Genomic DNA, 12,567 nt, shown 5'->3' with positions numbered 1-12,567 from the left:
TTTGTTGGTTGTTTCCTTTGCTGTGCAGAAGCTTTTTATCTTCATAATGTGAGGACAAACTTTTAAAGAGGAATATTGTGAAATTAAAGACAAAAGAAAATGAGGATCTGAACAAACAACAGTAATGGATATAAAAAAAATAATTCAAGGAAATAATTTTAAGGAAATGGTAGAAAGTTTAGGTGGCAGACCTGAGTGTAGAGAGGAGGTGAAATGAAGGATGGCTATGGGTTGGATGACCAGATCTTACCATTGACTGATAGATCTTACCATGATCTTACCATTTCTTATAGAATATCAGAAAATTAGGGACATTGAGATAGAAAGATTTGAGTGCAGCTTTGGACAGAGAGAGATGGAGGTGTTCAATGGGCAGTAGGATATATGACAGAAGCTTAGGCAGGACTAGCTACATAATTTGCAAGTAGTGCAAAATTAAAATGTGAAGACACATGTTCAAAAATTATTAAGAATTTTAAGGATGTGGCAGCAGAGAATTAAAACAAGCACAAGGCCTTTCTAAACATGGGTCCCTCTGAACCAGCACAAGGTTCATACCCATGAGACCAGTCCTGATTTAGCAGAGAAACCACCCCCCCCCACCTCCCTCCCACCCCCGATCAACCCTGAGTTTGTTCTCAGGTTTTAAGAGTCTCTTATGCTTTGGCTATCTTCCTCTCTAACCTCTTTTTTTTGTGTCCCCTCCCCCATTGACTTCTGTTAAGTTTCTCAGGATCCACATAAGAGTGAAAACATATGGTATCTGTCTTTCTCTGTATGACTTATTTCACTTAACATAACACTCCTTAACCTGCTCTTTTTTTTGATTTCCTGTTGTCCTCATTATTTTTTTTAATATGAAAGGTATTGTCAAATTGGTTTCTATACAACACCCAGTGCTCATCTCAACAGGTACCCTCCTCAATACCACTCACCCACCCTCCCCTCCCTCCCACCCCCCATCAAACCTCAGTTTGTTCTGAGTTGTTAAGAGTCACTTATGTTTTGGCTCCCACCCTCTCTAACCTCTTTTTTCTTTTTCTTTTCCTTCCCCTCCCCCATGGTCTTCTGTTAAGCTTCTCAGGATCCACATAAGAGTGAAAACATATGGTACCTGTCTTTCTATCTCTATTTCACTTAGCATAACACTCTCCAGTTTCATCCACGTTTCTACAAAAGACCATATTTCATTCTTTCTCATTGCCAAGTAGTATTCCATTGTATATATAAACCACAATTTCTTTATCCATTCGTCAGTTGATGGACATTTAGGCTCTTTCCATAATTTGGCTATTGTTGAAAGTGCTGCTATAAACATTGGGGTACAAGTGCCCCTATGCATCAGCAATCCCTTGTATCCCTTGGGTAAATTCCTAGAAGTGCTATTGCTGAGTCATAGGGTAGATCTATTTTTAATTTTTTGAGGAACCTCCACACTGTTTTCCAGAGTGGCTGCACCAGTTTGCATTCCCACCAACAGTGCAAGAGGGTTCCCGTTTCTCCACATCCTCTCCAGCATCTGCAGCCTCCTGATTTGTTCATTTTAGCCACTCTGACTGGCGTGAGGTGATATCTGAGTGTGGTTTTGATTTGTATTTCCCTGATGAGGAGCAACGTTGAGCATCTTTTCATGTGCCTGTTGGCCATCTGGATGTCTTCTTTAGAGAAGTGTCTATTCATGTTTTCTGCCCATTTCTTCACTGGATTATTTGTTTTTTGGGTGTGGAGTTTGGTGAGCTCCTTATAGATTTTGGATACTAGCCCTTTATCTGATATGTCATTTGCAAATATCTTTTCCCATTCTGTTGGTTGCCTTTTAGTTTTGTTGATTGTTTCCTTTGCAGAGCAGAAGCTTTTTATCTTGATGAGGTCCCAATAGTTCATTTTTGCTTTTAATTCCCTTGCCCTTGGGGATGTGTCAAGTAAGACATTGTTGCGGCTGAGGTCAGAGAGGTTTTTTCCTGCTTTCTCCTCTAGGGTTTTGATGGTTTCCTCACATTCAGGTCCTTTATCCATTTTGAGTTTATTTTTGTGAATGGTGTGAGAAAGTGGTCTAGTTTCATCCTTCTGCATGTTGGTGTCCAGTTCTCCCAGCACCATTTGTTAAAGAGACTGTCTTTTTTCCATTGGATATTCTTTCCTGCTTTGCCAAAGATTAGTTGGCCATATATTTGTGGGTCTAGTTCTGGGGCTTCTATTCTATTCCATTGGTCTACGTGTCTGTTCTTGTGCCAATACCATGCTGTCTTGATGATGACAGCTTTGTAGTAGAGGCTAAAGTCTGGGATTGTGATGCCTCCTGCTTTGGTCTTCTTCTTCAAAATTACTTTGGCTATTTGGGGCCTTTTGTGGTTCCATATGAATTTTAGGATTGCTTGTTCTAGTTTCAAGAAGAATGCTGGTGCAATTTTGATTGGGATTGCATTAAATGTGTAGATAGCTTTGGGTAGTGTTGACATGTTAACAATATTTATTCTTCCAATCCATGAGCACGGAATGTTTTTCCATTTCTTTATATATTCTTCAATTTCCTTCATAAGCTTTCCATAGTTTTCAGCATACATATCTTTGACATCTTTGGTTAAGTTTATTCGTGGGTATTTTATGCTTCTTGGTGCAGTTGTGAATGGGATCAGTTTCTTTATTTGTCTTTGGTTGCTTCACTATTAGTGTATAAGAATGCAACTGATTTCTGTACATTGATTTTGTATCCTGCGACTTTGCTGAATTCATGTATCACTTCTAACAGACTTTTGGTGGAGTCTATCGGGTTTTCCACGTATAATATCATGTCATCTGCAAAAAGTGAAAGCTTGACTTCATCTTTGCCAATTTTTATGCCTTTGATTTATTTTTGTTGTCTGATTGCTGATGCTAGCACTTACAACTCTATGTGAAACAACAGCGGTGAGAGTGGGCATCCCTATCGTGTTCCTGATCTCAGGGACAAAGCTGTCAGTTTTTCCCCGTTGAGGATGATGTTAGCTGTGGGTTTTTCATAAATGGCTTTGATGATGTTTAAGTATGTTCCTTCAATCCCGACTTTCTCGAGGGTTTTTATTAAGAAAGGATGCTGAGTTTTGTCAAATGTTTTTTCTGCATCGATTGACAGGATCATATGGTTCTTATCATTACTTTTATTAATGTGATGTATCACATTGATTGATTTGCGAATGTTGAACCAGCCCTGCAACCCAGGCATGCATCCCACTTGATCATGGTGAATAATTCTTTTAATATGCTGCTGAATTCAATTTGCTAGTATCTTACTGAGAATTTTTGCATCCATATTCGTCAGGGATATTGGCCTGTAGCTCTCTTTTTTTACTGGGTCTTTGTCTGGTTTAGGAATCAAAGTAATGCTGGCTTCATAGAATGAGTCTGGAAGTTTTCCTTCCCTTTCTTTTTTCTTGGAACAGCTTGAGAAGGATAGGTATTACCTCTGCTTTAAAGTCTGGTGGAATTCCCCAGGGAAACAATCTGGTCCTGGACTCTTATTTGTTGGGAGATTTTTGATAAATGATTCAATTTCTTTGTTGGTTATGGGTCTGTTCAAGCTTTCTATTTCTTCCTGTTTGAGTTTTGAAAGTGTGTTGTGCTTAGGAATTTGTCCACTTCTTCCAGGTTGTCCAGTGTGTTGTCATATAATTTTTCATAGTATTCCCTGATAATTGTTTGTATTTCTGAGGGATTGGTTGTAATAATTCCATTTTCATTCATGATTTTATCTATTTGGGTCATCCCCCTTTTCTTTTTGAGAAGCCTGGCTAGAGATTTATCAATTTTGTTTATTTTTTCAAAAAACAAACTCTTGGTTTCATTGATCTGCTCTACAGTATTTTTAGATTCTATATTGTTTATTTCTGCTCTGATCTTTATTATTTCTCTTCTTCTTCTGGGTTTAGGCTGTCTTTGCTGTTCTGCTTCTATTTCCTTTAGGTGTGCTGTTAGATTTTGTATTTGGGATTTTTCTTGTTTCTTGAGATAGGCCTGGATGGCGATGTATTTTCCTCTCAGGACTGCCTTCGCTGCGTCCCAAAGCGTTTGGATTGTTGTATTTTCATCTTCATTTGTTTCCCTATTTTTAAAAATTTCTTCTCTAATTGTTTGGTTGAACCATTCACCTATGAACACATAGAGTGTTCTTTAACCTCCATGCTTTTGGAGGTTTTCCAGACTTTTTCCTGTGGTTGATTTCAAGTTTCATAGCATCGTGGTCTGAAAGTGTGCATGGTTTGATCTGAATTCTTTTATACTTATTAAGGGCTGTTTTGTGACCCAGAATGTGATCCATCTTGAGAATGTTCCATGTGCACTCGAGAAGAAAGTATAATCTGTTGCTTTGGGATGCAGAGCTCTAAATATATCTGCCAAGTCCATCTGATCCGAAATATCATTCAGGGCCCTTGTTTCCTTATTGATCCTGTGTCTAGATGATCTCTCCATTGTTGTAAGTGGAGTATTAAAGTCCCCTGCAATTACCACATTCTTATCAATAAGGTTGCTTATGTTTGTGATTAATTGTTTTATATATTTGGGGCCTCCCGTATTCAGCCCATAGACATTTATAATTGTAGCTCTTCTTGATGGATAGTCCCTGTAATTATTATATAATGCCCTTCTTCATCTCTTGTTACAACTTTTAATTGAAAGTCTGTTTTGTCTGGTATAAGTATAGCTACTCCAGCTTTCTTTTGACTTCCAGTAGCATGATAGATAGTTCTCCATCCCCTCACTTTTATTTTATTTTATTTTTTTAATTTTTTTTTCAACATTTATTTATTTTTGCGACAGAGAGAGACAGAGCATGAACGGGGGAGGGGCAGAGAGAGAGGGAGACACAGAATCGGAAACAGGCTCCAGGCTCTGAGCCATCAGCCCAGAGCCTGACGCGGGGCTCAAACTCACGGACCGCGAGATCGTGACCTGGCTGAAGTCGGACGCTTAACTGACTGCGCCACCCAGGCGCCCTCCATCCCCTCACTTTTAATCTGAAGGTGTCCTCAGGTCTAAAATGAGTCTCTTGTAGACAGCAAATAGATGGGTCTTGTTTTTGTATCCATTCTGATACCCTATGTCTTTTGGTTGGAGCATTTATTCCATTTACATTCAGTGTTATTTTAGAAAGATATGGGTTTAGAGTCATTGTGATATCTGCAGGTTTCATGTTTGTAGTGGTGTCTTTGGTACTTTATGGTCCTTGCAACATTTCTCTCACAGAGTTCCCCTTAGGATCTCTTGTAGGGCTGGTTTAGAGGTGATGAATTCCTTCAGTTTTTGTTTGTTAAGACCTTTATCTCTCCTTCTATTCTAAATGACAGATTTGATGGGTAAAAGATTCTAGGCTGCATATTTTTTCTGTTCAACACATTGAAGATTTCCCGCCATTCCTTTCTGGCCTGCCAAGTTTCAGTAGTTGGGTCTGCTACCACCTTTATGTGTCTATTTTTGTATGTTGGGGCCCGCTTATCCCTAGCTGTTTTCAGAATTTTCTCTTTATCTTTGTATTTTGCCAGTTTCAGTATGATATGTTGTGCAGAAGATCGATTCAAGTGACATCTGAAGGGAGTTCTCTGTGCCTCTTGGATTTCAATGCCTTTTTCCTTTCCCAGATCAGGGAAGTTCTCAGCCATGGTTTCTTCAAGTACACCTTCAGCACCTTTCCCTCTCTTCCTCCTCTGGAATCCTAATTATGTGTATGTTATTACGTTTAATTGTGTCACTTATTTCTCTAATTATCCCCTCATACTCCTGGATTTTTTATCTTTTTCTCAGATTCCTCTTTTTCCATAATTTTATCTTCTAATTCACCTATTCTCTCCTCTGCCTCTTCAATCCGAGCTGTGGTGGCCTCCATTTTATTTTGCAGCTCATTTATAGCATTTTAGCTCCTCCTGACTGTTTCTTAGTCCCTTGATCTCTGTAGTAATAGATTCTCTGCTGTCCTCTATACTTTTTTCAAGCCAGTGATTAATTTTATGACTATTATTTTAAATTCCTTTTCTGTTACATTGCTTAAATCGTTTTTGATCAGTTTGTTAGCTCTCGCTACTTCCTGGAGTTTCTTTTGAGGAGAATTCTTCCGTTTCATCATTTTGGATAGTCCCTGGAGTGGCGTGGAATGGCAGAGCTCTTCCTCTGTGCTGTCTGGAGTAACTTGTGTTAGTGGGTGGGGCCGCAGTCAGACTTGATGTCTGCCCCCAGCCCACTGCTGGGGCAATAGTCAGACTGGTGTGTACCTTATATTCCCCTCTCCCAGGTGCAGGACTCACTGTGGAGTTGTGTGGCCCCTGTCTGGGCTAATTGAACACTGCCAGGCTTGTGGTGCTGCTTCAATGTGATCTGGCATATTAGCCGGGTTGTATCTGCAAGGTGCACAGGGGTGGGAGGGGCAGGCTCAGCTCACTTTGCCTTCAGTGGTCTGCTTCGGGAGGGGCCCTGTGGCACTGGGAGGGAGGCAGACCTGTTGGAGGGATGGATCCGCAGAAGCACAGCATTGGGTGTTTGCACAGTGCAAGTAAGTTCCATGAGGGGAACTGTTTCTCTTTGGGATTTTGGCTGGGGGATGTGAGAGGGAGATGGCGCTGGTGAGTGCCTTTGTTCCCTGCCAAGCTGAGCTCTGTCCTCTGGGACTCAACAACTCTCCCTCCCGTTGTCCTCTAACCCTCCCACTCTCGGAGCAGAGCTGGTGACTTATAACATTCCAGATGTTAAGTCCCACTGGCTGTCAGAACACTCTCCGTCCAGCCCCTCTACTTTTGCAAGCCAGACTCGGGGACTCTGCATTGCCAGGTGGGCTGCCCCTCCACTGCCCTGGCTTCCTCCCACTAGTTCGTGTTGCACACACTGCCTCTCCGCCCTTCCTACCCTCTTCTGTGGGCCTCCCATCTATGCTTGGCTCTGCAGAGTCCATTCTGCTAGTCTTCTGGCAGTTTTCTGGGTTATTTAGGCAGATGTGGGTGGAATCTAAGTGGTCAGCAGGACGGGGTGAGCCCAGCATTCTCCTGCACCGCCATCTTCCTCTCCCTTTGTCAATACCTACTACTTTAATGACAATAGCTTTGTAACAAGTCTTGGTATCTGGAAAAACAAGGCTTCCCGCTTCACTCTTCTATGTTAAGAGTGCTTTGAATATTTTTGTTCCTTTGCATTTCCATGTATATTTTAGAATCAAGATGTCAATATCTCAACCACACCCACCACGAATCCTGTTGGGATTCTTACTGGATTTTCTGTACATCTATAGATCAATTTGGGGAGAATCGACATCTTTACAGAGTGATGCAATTAATGAATATGGTGTATCTTTCCTTCATAATGATTTTTTGTTTATTTATTTATTTTGAGAGAGAGAGAGAGTGACAGAGAGAGAGAGAGAGAGAGAGACAGAATATCAAGCACGTTCCATGCTGTCAGCATGGAGCCTGAGGCGGGGCTTCATGTCACAAACCATGAGATCTTGACCTGAGCCAAAATCAAGAGTTGGACGCTTAATCGACTGAGCCACCCAGGCACCCCCATAAGGGTTTTTATTATTCCTGTCTTGGTCTATTGGGGTTGCTATAACAGAATACCATAAGCTGCTTGACTTATAAACAACAGAAATTTATTTCTCATAGTTCTGGTGTCTAGGAAGGCCAAGATCAAGGTGGTAGCAGATTCAGTGTCTAGTGAGATATAACTTCCTGGTTCATAGATGGCTATCTACTCTCTGTGGTCTCACATGGCAGAAGAGGCTAGAGAGACCTCTGGGGCTTCTTTTTATAAGGCATTAATTCCATTCATGAGGGCTCCACCCTTATGATCTTATAATTTCCCAAAAGCCCCACCTCCTAATACCATCACACTATGGATTAGATTCCAACATATAAATATTGGGGGAACACATTCAGTTCCATATCAATACTTCCCAATTAATTTTCATAATTTTCCCTCAAGTGTTACCACATATCATTTGTTAGGTTGATTACTATGTTTTCAGTATTTTTTGATGCTGTCATAAAGGTATCTTCTAAGAATTTTGTTTTCTAACTCTTTGTTGATGGAATATAGAAATGTAGGGGTGCCTGGGTGGCTCAGTAGGTTTAGTGTCCAACTATTGATTTTGGCTTAGGTCATGATCCCAAGGTTGTGGGCTTGAGCCCTGCAAGGGGCTCTGTGCTGAGCATGGAGGTTGTTTGGGATTCTCTCTCTCCCTCTTCCCATCTTCCTTGCTCTCTCTCTACCTAAAAAAATAAAACAAAGAAATTTAATTGATTTGTGGGTGTTATTTTTAATGTAGATACAATAAAAGATTACTATTTTGTGTACAGTTCTATGAATTTCAACAAATGTGTAGTGTATAACCACCACCACAATGAAGATACAGAACAATTCCATGAACCCCCCAAATATCCTTGAGCCTTTTATTGTATTTCCAACTTCCTCCCCAACATTTAACCTCTATCACTAAGTAATCAATTCTCCATTCCTACAGTGATTCTTTTCTCAGAACATTATATATGTGGAATAGTACAGTATGTAGCTTTTTAAATCTGTTTCCTTTTATGTGTTAATAGTTTCTTCTTTTTTATTGATGAGTGATATTCCCTTATATGCATGTACCACTGTTTGTTTATCCATTAAGACCTTGAGATATAGTTGGGTTGTTTTCAGCTTGGGGCAATTAAGAATAAATCTGCAATACACACTTGTATACAGTTTTTTGTGTGACCATAGGCTTTCATTTCACTTAGGCAATTACCCAGAAGTTGAATTGCTGGGTTGTGTGGTAAGTGAATGTTTGACTTTAAAAGAAATTGCCAAAATGTTTTTCAAAATGACTATCACTTTTAAGGCACCTGGGGGGGCATGGATAGTTAGGTGTCCAACTCTAAATTTTGGCTTAGGTCATGATCTCATGGTTTGGGGGTTTTGAGCCCCACATTGGGTTCCTCCTCACTGGCAGTGTGGAGTTTGCTTGGGATCTCTCTCTCTCTCTCTCTCTCTCTCTCAAAGTAAATAAATAAACTTAAAAAAACTATCACTTTTTCATTCCCACTAACAATGTGTAAGAGTCTGGTTGCTCTGCAGCCTTGCACTATTTGGTATTATCAGTTTTTTTAAATTAGCCATTCTAATAGGTGTAGTTGGTATTTTAAAGTGGTTTTAATTTGCATTTCCCTAATGACTACTGGTATTGGGATTTTTTTTTTCACTTTGCTGAGCACCTTTATAGAAAGGTTGCCAAGGTAGGGGCACCTGGGTGGCTCAGTCGGTTAAGGCTCCAACTTCAGCTCAGTTCACGATCTCCTGGTTCCTGAGTTTGAGCACCCTGTAGGGATCTGTACTGACAGCTCAGAGCCTGGAGCCTACTTCAATTTCTGTGTCTCTTTCTCTCTGCCCCTCCCCCACTCACACTCTGTCTCTCTCTCAAAAATAAATAAACATTAAAAGAATTTGTTTTTAAAGTTGTCAAGGTAATATGGAGGGTTCCCATATCTCCCACACCTAGTTTCCCGTATGATTCACATCTTACATTAGAAATGTACATTTGTTACAATTAATGACTTAAAAGTGACAGATTATTTTTAAGCAAAGTCCTTTATTCAGATTTCCTTAGTTTTTGCCTAATGTCTTCTTCGGTTCCAAGATACCATCTAGGATACATTTTATTCAGTCATCATGTCTCCATAGGTTCCTCCTGGTTTTGATAATTTCTTAGATTTTCTTTATTTTTGATGATGTCCATTTTGAGGAGTACTGGTCACATATTTTATAAAATGTCCTTCAGTTGAGATTTGTCTGATGTTTTTCTAATGATTAAAGTTTAGTTTTATTTCTTCCTTTACATTCTGTATGCCTTTTATTTCTTTTTCTTGCATTATTGCACTAGTTAGGACTTCTGATAAGATGTTAAATAGGAGTGTAAAATAAGAATATTTGTCTTTTTTGTGGTGTTCAAAGTATTCAATTTTTTATAAGAATGATTTTAGCGGGGCACCTGGGTGGCTCAGTTGGTTAAGCGCCAGACTTCGGCTCAGGTCATGATCTCACACTCTGTGAGTTTGAGCCCTGCATCGGGCTCTGTGCTGACAGCTCGGAGCCTGAAGCCTGCTTCGGATTCTGTCTCTCTCTCTCTCTTTTGCCCCTCCCCTGCTTGTGCTCTATCTCTCCCTCTCTCCCTCTCTCAAAAAATAAATAAACATTAAAAAAAATTAAAAAAAGAATGATTTTAGCTATAGATGCACTTTATGAGGTTAAAGAAATTCCTTCTCAGCTGTGAGTTTTAAAAAACAGTTTTATTGAGGTGTAATTTATATACCATCAAAATTTGCTTATTATAAGCATACATTTCAATAATATTTAGTAGATTTATAAAGTCACATAACCATCACCAAATCTAGTTTTAGAACATTTCCCAACACTCCCAAAACCTGTTTTTGAATCCATCTCTAGTCACTCTCTGCTCCCATCCCCAATCCCAGGCAACCTCCTTTTTTCTCCAATAATTTGCCCCTTTCTGGATATTTTATACAAAAAGGGAAATACTGCCTGTACTTACTGTATTTGGCTACTTGTGGTAGGATTCCCCACTCCCAGTGCTGTCAAGACTATCAGCGTCTCTAGGTGGTTGAAAAGGGTCTTCAACCAGAGAATACAAAGAATGTTTTCTAGAATGTTGTTGTGATGGTATTCCCCCTACTGGTGCCACTGTGGCCACTGGGCATCTCTGGGTAAGGGAAGGAACTTTCTAGCTCACAGAAAAAAAGAGTAGTTTCCCTGGCCACTTATCATTGGAGGTTTCACTTGATCACCCTCAGCCGTTCCACTGGGCCCAGAGGGAGTATTCAGCGGGATTCCCGTTGGATCTGGAGAAGGCCTGAGCCTACCAGAGTCAACTTCATCTAATATGTTAGGGTCAGGAAATTCCAGGCCTTAGGCCACTTTCTGTTGCTGGGTAAGGGGTTGTAAGTTGCCCAGTTGCTGTATTTTTCCTTCAGTACTGGGATCTGTAGCCAGTCCGCTTTCTTCTCTGTACCATTCAGTGTCATCTTTTGGTTGTTTCTTGTGTTATGTTACAGTTAAGTACAGCTGCTAGGAAGGAGAAGCAGGGAGAGATGGATCTATGCCATCTTGTGGATTAAAGTCCTTAGACCATTTACATTTAATGTAATTATTGATATGTTAAGGCTGATGTCCTTCATTTTGAGTATGTGTTTGTGTTCTCTTTGTTCCCTCTGTTCTTCATTTCTGTCTTATTTTTGCTGATTTACTGTGGGTTATCTCAATATTTTTTTAGAATTCCATTTTGATTTATCTAGCATTTTTGAGTACATCTCTTTATATAGAACTTTTAGTGGTTGCTATAGGTATTACATTATATTTACATAACTTATCAAAGTCCACAGGTTGTGTAGATATTTTATTCAAATGAGTTACAGAAAACTATTTCCTTTTAAATTCCTACACCTTCCCCATTTAAAATATAATTTTATCAAATATTTTCTCTATATACATTGAGAATCACATCAGACAATATTATAATTTTTATTTCAAGCATGAAACATAATTTAGAAAACTCAAGGGAAAGAAAGTCTATTGCATTTACCTATAATTTTATTCTTTCATTGTTCTTTCTTCCTGATGTTTCATGTTTCCTTTCTCATCATTTCTTTTATGCTTCAAGAACTTCCTTTAGACAGAGCATAGATACACTGGTGGAAAATTCTCTTAGTTTTCTTTCATCCAAGAATGTCTTGATTTCTGCTTCATTCCTGAAGGATATGTTCACTGGCTAGACAGATTGGTCTGTGATTTTCCTATCTTGTCATTTCATTGTCTTCATTTTCCTTTGAAGTAGGACTCAAAGTCCTTTCAGCGCTGCAGTCTAGCACAACTAGAGATATAATTTTCTCCATGTTCTATGTTTTATTCTAGGATGACCATTCTTATATGAGAAAGTGCCTCTGGAGATATGCAAGGTGTTATTTCTCAGTTCATTGCTGAAAAGAAGAGGGTTTGGAGGGGCTTGATGAGTATGGTGGATTTTGAATAGGTACTGAACAAATAAAAGGGAAATCTTACAAGTAAAGAGAAAGCTGAGTGGTGCTGAGAGCCCAGGTGAGAAAAGAAGCCATCTGTTTGTGCCAGCTTCAATATGCTAATTGTGTGGTTTTCTTTAGCATCCTGGAACAGAGAGTAGTTGGAGACAACAGTGAGAGGATACATTGCAGTTTGGTCTTGTATTTCCTCTGTCCCAGTACTTACTTTACCCCTTCATTACATAAATCAGTGGAAACATCCCAAACCACAGTTACCAGTGTCTGCGAATGTATTAGAGTATATTAGAGTAGCAAAAAGCTCTGTTTGGTTGAGTAGGAGGTTGTTTAAAATAAATGGGGACTACCTCATTGGATATTCACTCTTCCATCCCTTTCAGATCTCCAAGACTGGTAGATTACGACTTAGGACATAGATTCCTCATGGTCCTGCTTCTTTCAAAGAGTTTCTTTTTTATTTATTTATTTATTTATTTATTTATTTATTTATTTATATATGAAATTTATTGTCAAATTGGTTTCCATA

General features: G+C 39.4%; 1 long non-coding RNA gene across 1 annotated transcript; it reads left to right on the top strand.

Moving 5' to 3' along the window:
• Positions 1-3,353: 3,353 nt before the first annotated feature.
• LOC121024153 (uncharacterized) lies at positions 3,354-12,197 on the top strand. Its single transcript, XR_005787627.1, has 3 exons — positions 3,354-3,483; positions 4,501-4,509; positions 12,185-12,197. It is a non-coding gene; the product is annotated as an uncharacterized LOC121024153 (long non-coding RNA).
• The last annotated feature ends 370 nt before the right edge of the window (positions 12,198-12,567 follow it).

Source organism: Herpailurus yagouaroundi, unplaced genomic scaffold (assembly GCF_014898765.1).
Source record: "Herpailurus yagouaroundi ecotype Mexico unplaced genomic scaffold, PumYag 59077, whole genome shotgun sequence".
Lineage (NCBI taxonomy): Eukaryota > Metazoa > Chordata > Mammalia > Carnivora > Felidae > Herpailurus > Herpailurus yagouaroundi.
This window is presented reverse-complemented; position numbering and strand designations above follow the sequence as displayed.